Genomic DNA, 14,063 nt, shown 5'->3' with positions numbered 1-14,063 from the left:
GGTAAGAAGTAAGGAGCTGCTGTAAGTTCTGCTAAAAACAGGGTGATTAGGAATTCCCATAGCTCCTAAAGTTACAAACCCGACTCGTATCCGTGAGGATGCAGGTTTGATCCCTGGCCTCGCTCAGTGGGTTAAGGATCCCATATTACTGTGAGCTGGGGTATAGGTCACAGCCTTGGCTCAGATCCCGTGTTGCTGTGGCTGTGGTGTAGGCCGGCAACTGCAGGTCTGCTTCGACCCTTAGCTTGGGAACCTCCATATGTCACTAGCATGGCCCTAAAAGCAAATAAACAAACCAAAAAACCAAAACAACAACAATAAAACAAACCAAAAATAAACACAACCCAGTGTGATCAGGGCTGTACCATAAGACGATTTGAATGGAGCAGAGATGGTCATGCATCATGTGGCAGGGGGACAGACAGATCGTCTCATTTCAAGTAGCTGACATCATCTTGAAATTTGGGTGGCTTTATTGCAACTCATTGAAAAGCACAATTACACAGAAATGCACGAACAATGAAGCCATCTAAGTTCTAGCCCTCGCTTCGCTGCTCATTAGTTTTGTGTCAGGATGAGTCATTTCACGTCACTGATCCTTCTAGTCTCGTCTGGGTGAGTGTTGATTACTAAGGGGGCTTCCTTGAGTGCTAAGGTGAGTCGCCTGATCCTGGGTGATGAGAAAACTCATTTCCTCTGTTGGTATTTTCATTTCAAAATTTCCAAAGTGATTTAAATAGACGATTTCATCATTTCTGCCTTATTCTAAAACAAGCTATTTCCCTCGAGATGCCTATGTAGCATGTTTTCCTCTCATCTTGTCCTTAAATTTGTCACTTAAATATTGAATCCAGGCAACGAAAAAGGCAAAGCCTTGCTGACACCACATCTCTCTAAATATTATAGCTTCTAAACTTGGGGGCCACTGGACTGGACCCCAAACCAGCCTCTCCCTGTGCCGATCCAGCCTTCTTAAGGACAGCTAATAATTGAGTCAAGTGGGGCAGTTCCTGCTGTGGCTCGGTGGTCATGAACCCACTAGCATCCATGAGGACTTGGGTGTGATCCCTGGCCCCATTCAGTGGGTTAAGGGTCCAGCGGTGCCGTGAGCTGTGGTGTAGGTCACAGATGCGGCTCGGATCCCGCATTGCTGTGGCTGTGGTGTAGGCCGGTAGCTGCAACTCTGATTTGACGTCTAGCCTGGGAACCTCCATATGCCGAGGGGGCGGCCCTAAAAAGACAAAGAACTAAATGAATAATTGAGGCCAAAGGGGAGGTGTTGACTTGAGGAACAGCTAGTCCAGGGTGAAGAGACAGTTAACCCAGTCTCTCTCCCAGGTATCCAGCAGATACCCCCTCCCTGCCGTTGGACCCAATCTCGGCAGTCCTGCTAAGGCCAACGCACATGTTCCAAAAGCAGATTTTGACTCTGCCATTTCAAAACGGAGAACTGATACCAGGATGAAAATTATGTCAAGCAAATACACAGAAAATAATGTCTTATCCTGGAAGTCACTTCCATATGCAGTCAATGCTTAGAAACATATGATAATTCAGTCCGTCAACTAAATGACTACCTATTCAGAAAGAACTCTAGTAGAGGGCATATATTTATTTATTTAGTGCTTTTTTGAGGGCTGCACCCACGGCATATGGAAGGTCCCATACTAGGGGTCGAATCGGAGCTGTTGCTGCCGGCCTACACCACAGCTCACAGCAACACTGGCTCTTCAAGCCACTGTGCGAGGCCAGGGATCAAACCCGCATCCTCATGGATGCTAGTCAAGCATTTCCGCCGAGCCACGACGGGAACTCCTGGGTGCATATTTTAAACGTTATGTCCAGATGTTTACGTATGTTTTTTACATTTTACGATTTAATTTTTATTTTATGTTTCAGTAATAAATAGAAATTTCTCACCAGTCCATCTTGTGTACTGAGAGCAGCGATCCTCTCCAGCCTGGGGGATCTTGGCACAGAGACAAAATCAACCACACAGCGGTTCTCAGCTCTGTACACCCGACTGTCCTATAACCAAGAGCCTGTCAGGTCCACTGTGCAGCCGTGGTTTTCACAGACAGATGTTTGCAGTTTGTCTCCCAAGGTGACGCTGACTCAAACATCAGGCAGATTTATTCCTTCTCCATCCTCCCGCCGCTCATTCTCAGGTTTTAGATTTTCTCATTGAATAGTTGAAGCTGTGTTATATGCTTTCTATAAATCTTCACGAAGTTTCTCGACCCAGGGCCGTACATATTGAGAACTGCTATCTGTTACCCTCTGAGGAACTGAGTGATGTATTTTATGTTATTTTATGTTAAGATTTCTATTTTTTCTATTATAGTTCTGTCAATTTCTGCTGTATGTACAGCAAAGTAACCCAGTCATATATATATACATTGTACATATACATTCTTTTTTTCTTGCCGTATCCTCCACCATGTTCCATCACAAGAGACTAGATAGAGTTCCCTGTGTGAGTGATGTATTTTAGAGTTCTGTGTTAATTAATCCTCTTCTACTTTTTAAATTCACAATGCTCACAGCCTGACTTTTCCCCCTGGAGAAGAGTTGGGACAAGCAACCTGGGAGCCCTGACATTGACCGACCTAGAGACATGAGCAATAGGTACCTGAGGTTTCAGTTTCACCCGCCCCCCCATCCCTGTGTTTGTGGTTTCAAGACACCCCCTTCCAAGATGCCTTCTTTACCCCCTTCAGCCACCAGGAAACTCACCTCCCTCTGAGCTTCTCTCACTCTGACTACTGTTCCCAGCCCTGTTCATTCTTTGCCTGGTACTACTTCTCGAATGCTAGGTCTGCTGTTGGCTGTAAGTCATCAGACTCTCCAACACAGAGAGCATTGCCATGTGCTGTGAGGGGTATTTTGGTACCTACCTCAGCATTGGCTACAGTGGTCAGCACAAATACCTGAGAATAGAATAATGAAACAAAATGTTTTTTAAAAAGATTGGAATGAACTTAACTAATTCCAGACACACCACCCAGTCTGCTAACCCCTGGAACGTTCCTTTTGCCTTTTTTGGGGTGGGGAGAGGTTGGGCGTTTCACTTGTGGCCCATGGAAGTTCCCAGGCTAGGGGTCTAATTGGAGCTTTAGCTGCTGGCCTACACCACAGCCACAGCAACACAGGATCCAAGCCTCATCTCTGACCTACACCATAGATCACAGTAACACTGGACCCTTAACCCACTGAGTGAGGCCAGGGATCGAACCCTCGTCATCATGGATGCTAGTGGGGTTCATTACCACTGAGCCACAACGGGAACTCCCAGTTATCTTTTTCTAAGTCAACCACGGCAGAGATACGCAAGCAGAATCATCCGTGTGCCCCTGGTCATCACAGACAGGCTGTGGAGGAGAGGGCAGCATTGGTGGCACCAGGGAGAGAACTTCTGGGCTGTGACAGGAACGGTCAGTGGTCTGACCTCTATCTCCTGCCCTTCCTGCTTCCGTGAACAAGGACCACCTTCCAACCAGCAATGCTCGCCATTCCCCCGTGAGAGCTGCCTCTGCTCACCAGGGGCTGGTCTGCCCGTCTGTGCAGCGAGCCAGAAATGCCAGAATCCCTGTCCCCCTCCCAAGGGCTCTTGACCACAGTGGTGGAGTTGGCGTATCAATACCCGCCTCCTGCTCCTCTGCTGACACCCTCTGAAGTATGCGTGCCAGGGAGTTTTCCAGCAGGGTTCAGCTGCCCCGAGCGGTAACTTACCTCCTAACTCTTTGTCGGCTGCTTTTTTGTCCTCATCTCACATCCTCCCCCCTCCCCCCATCCCACCAGTGTTTCCTGCAATCTCGCAAATAAACAACTTACACCCTAATCATTGTCTCAACATCCCCTTCTGCAAGGAAGAACCCAGACTAAGACCAGCCTTTTTTTTTTTTTTTCTTTCCAGGGTGGCACCTGCAACATATGGAGGTTCCCAAGCTAGGGGTCTAATCAGAGCTACAGCTGCTGGCCTGTGCCACAGCCACAGCAACGCCAGATCCGAGCCACATCTGTGACCCACACCACAGCTCATGGCAACACCAGGTCCCAAACCCACTGAGCGAGGCCAGGGATGGAACCTGAGTCCTCATGGATGCTAGTGGGGTTCGTTACTGCTGAGCCACAGCAGGAACTTGATAAGTCTTTATTTATTTATTTATTTATTTTTGTCTTTTTGCTATTTCTTGGGCCACTCCCGCAGCATATGGAGGTTCCCAGGCTAGGGGTCTAATCGGAGCTGCAGCTGCCAGCCTACGCCAGAGCCACAGCAACGCGGGATCCGAGCCACATCTGCAACCTACACCACAGCTCACGGCAACACCGGATCCTTAACCCACTGAGCAAGGGCAGGGACCGAACCCTCAACCTCATGGTTCCTAGTCGGATTCATTAACCACCGCGCCATGATGGGAACTCCTGATAAGTCTTTAAAGAGATGTTGTGAGATACCGGGAATCAGGTAGGCACATAGAGCGATAAAACTTGAAGTCCCAGGATGCACAGGAAATCAATGGGTTGGAGACTCAGTGCAATAAATCACTTTTGCCATCATCATGATTTTTCCCTTTGCCATCACGTCCCCTCCCACGGAAAGAGATGGCACAGGGAGGCATGGGTTTCGGGAAGCAGAAACAGGTGATTCTAGAAGTGGCAGAAGGGATGGCATAAGGCAGGAAGAAGCAGTTATCTCCCCAGTATGCCCCTGGCATGCTTGACTGGGCAGGCTTGGAGAGAAAGTGAGGTGGATTCTTAGTACAGCAGCCCTAAGAGATTATCTCAGACTTGAACTTAATAAGCAGTTCTCTAAGGGATTGACTATCTCCATCACAGGTGGGACATTTTTGGTGGACAAGCCAAACCTGTTCCGAAGACAGAGCTGGCCTTTTCTTGCTTTGTACCCATCAAGTCATGAGCACCCAGAGCTTCTCCTAAAGCTGCCAGATCCCCTGCGCTTGGCACGTTTCTCCTCCAGATGCCAGGACATGGGTCCTCAGAGCCATGAAGATAGATGGAGGTCCAGGGGCACTTGACTGTACCAGGTCTTCCTCCCTCAGCATCCTTGGCTGAGTTTCAGTCCTGTTCTTAACCTGAATATTTCCTACATGAGCTATGCTATAAAAATAAATCAGTGATGACAACAAGAAATGCAGGCTTAAAAAAAAAAAAAAAGATAGCAACAGCAAATTGTCCAATTATTTGACTTAAAAGTCCCCCAAATCCAGTTTGAAGACAATTGATAACAATCCTGGATTCAATCATTTCCACACTGCCAGGTCTCCTCACCAGTGATGGGTGACACTTCCTCAGTTAGTCTTTTACTCCCATGGGTGCTGCTCTTGCTACGGCGGCAAAGACTAAGAATTGAGTTTGGGCAACCTCCCGGGACTGCTGGATCTTGCTCCTACATAGTCTGCTTGTTGCTTCTCAGTCTTGAACTTCTATAAGAATAAGCATGTAGGAAGCCTGGGATCCAGCCTTCGCTCTGGGGTCCTGTCCCGGAGGGCTGGCCTCATGCTGGAGGTCAAGTTACTGTCCTCACTGCCTGGCTGCTGCTGATGCATTTATCCACTTGTGGTTAATTAGGGTTGAATGTGATTCACAGCCATGGGGTTTGGAATCGGGAAAGAAGGCGAGGCCAGTCAGAGGTGACATGTCAACACTGCTGCTTCAAGAGAAGATAAGTTGGTGTCAAGACAACGTCTAAGCTCCGTAGCCTTTATCACAACACGAGAGGGAAGGGTTGGATGGCACGTGCCTCAAGCTGGCTTGTCAGCTGAAAACTGAACTGAAAATTGTCTTAGAATAAAATAATGAATGGATGAGGAAGGTGTGGTATATTTAACAAAGGAATCTTAGGCAGCCATAAAAAAAGAATGAAATCATGCCATTTGCAGCCGTGTGGATGGAACTAGACTCACACTCTGTGAAGGAAGTCAAAGACAAATCCCATCCAATATCACTTACAGGTGGAATCCAAAAAAAAGATACAAATGAACTTCTTTACAAAACAGAAACAGACTCACAGACATAGAAAACAAACTTAAGGTTACCAAAGGGGAAGATGGGGCAGAGACAAATGAGAGTTTGGTATCAATATAAACACGTTACTATATATAAACGAGATAAACAACAGGGATCTAGTGTATACTGTAGGGAGTTATATTCAATATCTTGTAATACTCCATACCAGAAAAGAATCTGAAAAAGAATATATGTTATATAGATAGATAGATAAATACGTGGATATACATATATATACATACATATATGGGTGTGTATGTGTATGTATAACTGAATCACTGCTGTATACCTGAAACATTGTAAACCAACTAGACATCAATTTTAAAAAAACTTTGGGAGTTCCCGTTGTGGCGCAGCAGAAATGAATGCGACCAGGAACCATGAGGTAGTGGGTTGGATCCCTGGCCTCGCTCAGTGGGTTAAGGATCTGGTGTTGCCGTGATTTGAGCTGCGGTGTAGGTCACAGATGTGGCTTGGATTCTGCGTGGCTGTGGCTGTGGTGTCGACCGACAGCTGTAGCTCCAATTAGATTAGCCTGGGAACCTCCATATGCCGCGGGTGTGGCCCTAAAAAGACAAAAACAAAACCAAACAAAAAAACTTTAAAAAATTTTTACAAAGTTGTTTACAAAATCTTTACTCTTGAAGACATCGGAACAGTGAGCTTATCTCGTTCTTTTGTCTGTGACACCCTAGGGTCTGTAACAGAAGATACAATCTCATTTTTTCTCATTCTCTTCCAAGACAGGCAAACCGTCTGATGAGGATATTTTGCATGCGTGTTGCCAGTGATGCAAACCGATGTCAAGCCAAGCAGTGGTAATGCCGTCATTTGACCAACAGAAAAATACAAATAAAGAACACTTTAAGATTTGTATGCTGCTATCATTTACTCAGTGAGTAGTAAAATTTCAGGCTCAATGAGTTGGATCTTTTAGTTGGGAATAAATTATTTTCTAGAGCTGTGCTAATTACTTAGGAATTATCATTGGAATCTGAGATATTTTTATGGTAATTTTTTTAGGGCCACACCCACGGCGTATGGAGGTTCCCAGGCTAGAAGTCAAATCAGCATATGTTTCTGCCGAGCCACAATGGGAACTCCTTTATGGTAATTAGTAATCCATTATTTTAAATAATATGTTAGTCCTGGATCCTAGTATTACTAATTTTAAATAAGAAAGAACATACTTGAACTTCTATAAGAATATGTGAATTTCACTAACCTGGAATTGTATAGCTGATCAAGGGGGATAATAATAATATTTTCTGCCTACAGGATTTTTGCAACTGACAAAGTACTTTGGCATACTTTTCTTTCTTTCTTTCTTTTTTTTTTTTGCCATTTCTTGGACCGCTCCCGTGGCATATGGAGGTTTCCAGGCAAGGGGTCCAATCAGAGCTGTAGTCACCAGCCTACGCCAGAGCCACAGCAACGCAGGATCCGAGCCATGTCTGCAACCTACACCACAGCTCACGGCAACGCCAGATCGTTAACCCACTGAGCAAGGGCAGGGATCGAACCCGCAACCTCATGGTTCCTAGTCGAATTCGTTAACCACTATGCCACGACAGGAACTCCTGGCATACTTTGCATATCAAACATCTTGTACTCGTCCAATTATTTAAATGGGAATAGCATAGTGATAAGGTCAACCTGCTGGTAACAGATAAAACTAGCTCTCTTTCCTTACCCTAGCTTTTCTCTACTCTGATCGCCCAGTCTAGTATCTGACGTTGAAGGAAAGTTCTCTGGGATTCTTCCCACGAGCAGAAACAGGACTCCTGTTCTTAGTGATTATTCTTTTCTAAGGCCAGCAAGGAGTTCCTATTTCAGTTGTTACAGTTGCTCCAAATGCCTGCCATTGATGCCAGGTCTCCTTGTCTCTGGACGAGAAAAAGGCAGACAGAACTCCATGACTCTGAATAACATTGTTTCCCAGCTTGGCCTTATTCTCTGAAATGATAAGGGGAAAAAAGAGATGAGGGCTCTGTTAGCAAACACCTAACGTCAGGTCCCACACCAAGGTTTTTCTTCACCAGCTGGTTTTCAGTCAAAATAGAGTCATACCTGCCCGCGATTTCTAGCACATCTTCTGTTCAAGGATAAGAAAAACATATATCCAACCCTCAGCCCAGGAGTTACCGAGGTAGGCTGATGGACTTACAGCAACATAATCAAATCCCTGTGGTTGATGAGGTTAAAAACAGTCATATTTTTTAGAACCTGGCTCAAAACTCACATCCATTTAAGACATCTAGAAGACCGACTATGCGCATATGGACCTTACACCTTTAACTCTCTCTCTCTCTCTCTTTTTTTTTTTTTTTGCTTTTTTGCTTTTTAGGGCCACACCCGAAGCATATGGAGGTTCACATGCTAGGGGTCGAATCGGAGCTGCAGCTGCCAGCCTACACCACAGCCACAGCAACGCCAGATCTGAGCCGCATCTGTGACCTACACCACAGCTCATGGCAATGCCAGATTCTTAACCCACTGAGTGAGGGCAGGGATCGAACCTGTGTCCTCATGGATACAAGTCGGGTCCCTTTCCGCTGCGCCACGATGGGAACTTCCAAAGTCTTTCTATCCCTGATGCCTTGTCCTTTAGGCACATTGAGCTGTTGGCTCTATTGTGGGCAAATTTTCATTGTTTTAGAGTCATTTCACTCTGAGTGATCTCCTGAAAGATTAGAATTACACCTTTAGGAGTTCCCGTCGTGGCGCAGTGGTTAACGAATCCGACTAGGAACCATGAGGTTGCGGGTTCGGTCCCTGCGCTTGCTCAGTGGGTTAACAATCCGGCGTTGCCGTGAGCTGTGGTGTAGGTTGCAGACGCGGCTCGGATCCCACGTTGCTGTGGCTCTGGCGTAGGCCGGTGGCTACAGCTCCGATTCAACCCCTAGCCTGGGAACCTCCATATGCCGCGGGAGCGGCCCAAGAAATAGCAACAACAACAACAACAAAAGACAAAAAGACAAAAAGACAAAAAAAAAAAAAAAAGAATTACACCTTTAAATTCTCTTCCAGGAACTCCCTTTATCCCAGGAAGAGAAACAGAGATAAACAGTTTCTGCAGTTGGACCATGTGAGTTAACATCCCGATTGACCGTCACTTGCAGAGGGCACAAGGGGCTATTATTTAGCCTGTCTGAGCTCAGGAGCCTGGTCTGGAAAATATACATAATGACATCTCCCTCCCAGGCTAGATGTAAAGCTGTTAGCACAGCATCCAGAGCCTGACTGGTGTTCCGTGAGGCTGTTCGGGGGGCCCGAGTTTCCTCATGTGCCCAGAGCTTTGAAGACCCTTGTCTAACCCATGTTCGCCCTGCCCCTGTGCCGTGGACGCACAGGTTTGCTGACATGCTTCCATAGTCCTGCCTGACTTTCCTCTTCGCCAGGAAGCACTGCTTCGAACCCTCTTGGGTTCAGAGCTGCCTTCCCTCTGTGATTCAGCCATTCTATAAACGGATCGCCTGTCGTCTCCTAAAGGCGTTTGGTCTTCTCAAGAGGATGTGATGAAGCCAATGAAGGGAAAAGGCAGTCACTGCTTCCCAAATGACAGCCCACAGGAGACTTCGTCTTTTAATTACCACGTCGTTTGCAGGTCTAATTGCGCAGTAATTGCCTGAACACATGTAGCGACAAGGTGTGTTTACAAGTCACTGGCCGTGCAATAAATGGTCCACTGATTCACGTTGCTCCCAGCCTGCTATGGTTTTGAAGATTCGAATGCCAGCCGTCTTGATGGGGAGCTAAAAGGGCCCGGGATCTTTATCTTCAGCGTCTCCTTGAAATCTGCTTCCTCCCGTGTCCTTTCAGAAGGATATTCTGATCAGGGCCTAAGGTCCTTTGTTTACTCCTTTGCTCTGTAAACTTCACATAAGCTTTACTTCAGCAAGGATGTAAAACAGACACTAACATCTTGAGGCTTATTCATTCCTCAGGAGTATATTAACAAGAACGGACCGCAGCTAAACAGCTAGTGTTGACTAGGGCATGTCTGTGTGTCTCTGTGACTTTAGCCTGACTACATGCTTTAAGAAGATTTATTGGGATGTCTCATTAGGGCCAGACATAAGGAAGTCATCAAGTAAAGATTAATCAGATGGAAACATGTTAGAATTTTTCACTCTTTTTTTTTTTTTTTTGCCATTACGTATGACCGTGAGATTATTTGTTTTTAATAGTGACTTGGTTCTTGCATAAGAAAGTCATTGACTTTTGGGGAATCAGATGGTTGGTTTGCAACTGCGTATCAGCAGCGTATGTATGGTTCTTCTGATCAAGTGAAGATCTGGGGAGTGAAACGCATAAAGCAGTGGAAAGTTCAGAGAGAGATGTTCGAAGGTAGGCTCTGCCCTCTGCAAGTTGCCTGACAACTCCCTGCCATGCACAAGGCCCCAGCTTCTCCATCCAGAAGATGACGGGTTTGCAAAAGATCAGTAACTTGCAGAGAATACTATCTGCAAAGCCCGGGGGCTCACATCCTGTAGCGGCTCATCCACCCCAGGTTCCTCAACAGGCCAGCTCTGCTTTCATCTGCTGGTGCCCTGGGCTTCCAAGTTCAATTATAAGCATAACTATTATAAAGTAAAGTAGCTCTAAATTATGTTGCACTAGCTCTGGACTAGATCACCACACTGTCACTCTGAGTTGTTCTTACCTTTTTTGGAGCCAAAACTTATGCTCCAGGATGTGTGCATTTGGGAGCTCCGGAAGGAGAATGAAAGAGAGAGAGAGAGACTGAAAGCAAAGAAGGACTCGCTGTGGCACCTGCAAAGAAGCAGGTTCATCCTGGGCTGGATGCAGCCCCATCAAAGGTCGCTTTGGCCACACTCATGGCGTGGCGACACGAGGCCTGAACGTTTAGCTTGCCACCCTAGGTCCCTCTGGGTCAGATCAAGACCTGGAACTATTCCCCAGGAGCAAGCCCAGACTCAGACTTGTGCATCCCTGCAGCGGCGTGAGGAGCCCCCGGCTCTCCGCGAAGCAGAGGCGCTGGAGGACCCACAGCCTCTCCTCGGCCCTAAGCAGCACTGGGAGCTGGGAGGCCCGCTCTGAGGATCCCACTTTGCAGGGAGGGAGGCAGGAGGGAGAGGCTCACGGAGCCCCGCACATGACCTGGGCATTCGCTACAGAGCTTCCTCCCAGTAACAAAACCCAAGATGTCTTTCCTCAGCAAGGCTGTCCTCGTGTGTGACCTGGGCTCATGGGCTGGCTGCCTGGGGATGGTGCTTGTCCTGGCCCATGAACAGACAGCACCTCTTCCTTCCCGATGACAGCAAGGACTACACAGCACACGACGAGTCATCCTCTGCCTCTTGGGACTTGACGTCCTGCCAAGGGCTGAAAAGGGTGCCTCGCGGACAGGTGTCCCCAGCTTGCCTGCTGCTGGGCCCCAGCCCCTCTTGCCCTCAACAACACATCTTCGCTTCCCTAGGGGCATCTTCGACTCAATGCACCCCCCACCCCCACCCCGCCCCGGTCGATGTGCTTGGAAACACTGAGTCCCAGCCAGACCATCTCAGTGCTGAAGGAAGCAAAGCAGTGAAAAGATGAAAATATGACCTCAGGGGCCGTGGCGGCCAAGTGGAGACTTGAGACCTCACGGCCATGGAGGGAGAAAGAGGGGGACTTTTATAAAACCATCTGGCAGATGACCAGCCACCCCCTCGGTGTGTCCCAAAGGGTGAGGGGTCCGGCCAGGATGGAAACCACACCACAAGACTCCACCCCAGGCTGGATGCACCCAGAAGGACACCCAAATCCTGCACCTGTGCTCTCCAAGTGTTAATAATGAGAGACAAGGCTTAAGTTAGCCAGACTGTGCATCCCAGACGCATGAGTGTGCAAACCACAGTAAAACACACTTGGGATTTTTCTTTGCTTATTACATCTGAGGTGTCCTAAAGAACAGTCCCTAAAAAGCATGAAAGGAAGGCAAATTCCTGATGTTTGCTGCCTGTGGTTAAAAATAGATGGTAAAAGATCTTGATGTGGAATCTACAAACTGACAGAGGAAGGTGGCAGGGCTTAGTGGTGAGGCCTGTATCAGAGTCTGCAGAATGACAAGGCAGCGTCATATCCTGCTGGGAGTCCTGGACTCGCAGGGCATTTATTACACACCAGGTGCATTACAGACTAGCTGTATCATACGCCACAGGCATTACAAACTGCATGCAATATACATCACACACATGACAAGCCACATGCATGGCACACTACATGCATATGCACTGAGTGTATGATACCCTAGGTGCTCAAATTGTGTCATAACAAGCAGAGGACAGCAGGGAGGAAGAGGACACAAGCAGAGCAACGAGATCTGTGCCTTCAGGGGCTTGGAATCCACCTCCAGAGAAGCAACTACCTCCAACAACCAAGGCACCTGTCCGTGCTATGTGGGGTGACTCTTACTGTCACATGTGCTGGCATGTCCAGGAAGTCTTCCAGGAGAACTTGAAGGGATCGGAGCTGCAGCTCCAGACTGGCCGGGGTGTGCGTGGAGAGGCTTTGCTGTGGACATGGTCACAGACTTGGCGTCACTTGGTTCACTGACTCCGACTAGACTGCAAATTAGCGCGAGTGCAGGAAAATGGAATAAGCCAAGGGTCATCAACCGTGGGTCATAAAAAGCTCAATTTTTCTGAAGAAATTTATTCCCTTTGTTTTTCAAAAATAGTAGATATGAATTATTGGATGGGTGGATCCTTGAGGCCCGGAGGAGGGGCCTGGAATCTCAGCTCAACCTCTGGGCAACAAAACAGAAAATCCCCCAAATCGGAAGACGAAACCAGCCACAGCCAAAAGATCGCAAATTGGAACGGGAGCACTAAGAACATCCTGATCTTACAGCACCGTGGCGCCATGCTGTCCCCTTCTAACTTGACACATATCACGTACCGTCATGGCTGAGCCCATCCCTCATGCAAATGTATGAACTTGATTTTGCTTGAAACCGCTTAATAAGCGGGACAAAGGTACCGAAGGACAAAGGTTCACACCCACTGGAAACAGTACACCTGGGAGCTTTGCATCTGAATCCTTTCCAGTGTGTTTTATGACGTGCTACTTTTACAAGAAATATTTCTGTAGCTAGAAAAAAAAAAAAAGTCCCCTATATTCTCATGTTGGTTTCACTGGTTTTTTTTTTTTTTTTGGTTTTTTTGGGTTTTTTTTTTTTTTTTTGTCTTTAGGGCCGCACACATGGCATATCTAAGTTCCCAGGCGAGGGGACAAATCAGAGCTGCCGCTGCTGGCCTACACCACAGCCACAGGAATGCAGGATCCTTAATCCGCTAAGTGAGCCAGGGATTGAACCTGCATCCTCATGGATACTAGTTGGGTTCATTATCACTGAGCCACTATGGGAACTCCCTCACATTGGGTAATTTTATTTTTATATTTACCCGGTTTATGACAAAGGGAGGGTGTCCGCATTTGGGTCACGTCCTGTACACCAGGGGCTGTGTCTTGGGCTCTCTCCTGCAACTAGAACCAGGAAAGAGCTAAGCTGGGAGCTGCGTCGATCTGCTGGGGGAGGTTCTCTTTCTTCTCCCTTTGGAGCCTGGCTTGTTCCCTCCGCCTTCCCTTCCCCTTAAGGAGTTAGCAGAGGAGCTAAGAACCCATTTCTGTCGCTTTCCTTCCTACTTTAGTGGCATTTACTTCCTGTATCTTTGACTTCCTGTGCCCTGAGGCCCCTGGTATCTCCCAGCTACAGGACTGGGGCACCCCGGGTGCCTGGGAGCCCAGAATGGATTTAGTCTCTGCACTTCATGTGGAGAAAGGTGTAGAGAGAGCCTCTGCCCTGGGAGGGGTGTGTGCGTGTGTGTGTGTGTGTGTGTGTGTGTGTGTGTGTGTGTTCCTGTAAGGACAGGCAGAGCTGGCCCGAGAGGACGCGCAATGAAGCGCTCAGAGTTTATTTCCAAGCTCTAAAGAACGCCCGTTTGTTATGTCTACATCAGAACAACTTCTGTGAGCATTGCTGGATATTTTCTTTTTTCTTCATGTATCTGCTCACTGATTTAAAC

The 14,063-nt window shown here is 47.4% G+C and overlaps 1 long non-coding RNA gene across 3 annotated transcripts in view; it reads left to right on the top strand.

Moving 5' to 3' along the window:
• Window positions 1-13,161, top strand: part of LOC100520091 — a 67,524-nt gene extending 54,363 nt beyond the window's left edge. For all 3 annotated transcript variants that reach the window (XR_002336119.1, XR_002336120.1, XR_002336118.1), the window contains 3 exons: window positions 1,900-2,628; window positions 6,774-6,925; window positions 9,061-13,161. This is a non-coding gene — a long non-coding RNA (uncharacterized LOC100520091). The remainder of the gene's footprint in view (window positions 1-1,899; window positions 2,629-6,773; window positions 6,926-9,060) is intronic.

The sequence above is a fragment of the Sus scrofa genome, chromosome 10, assembly GCF_000003025.6.
Source record: "Sus scrofa isolate TJ Tabasco breed Duroc chromosome 10, Sscrofa11.1, whole genome shotgun sequence".
Classification (NCBI taxonomy): Eukaryota; Metazoa; Chordata; class Mammalia; order Artiodactyla; family Suidae; genus Sus; species Sus scrofa.
The sequence above is the reverse complement of the archived record's forward strand: the minus strand, read 5'-3'. Positions and strand labels throughout refer to the sequence as shown.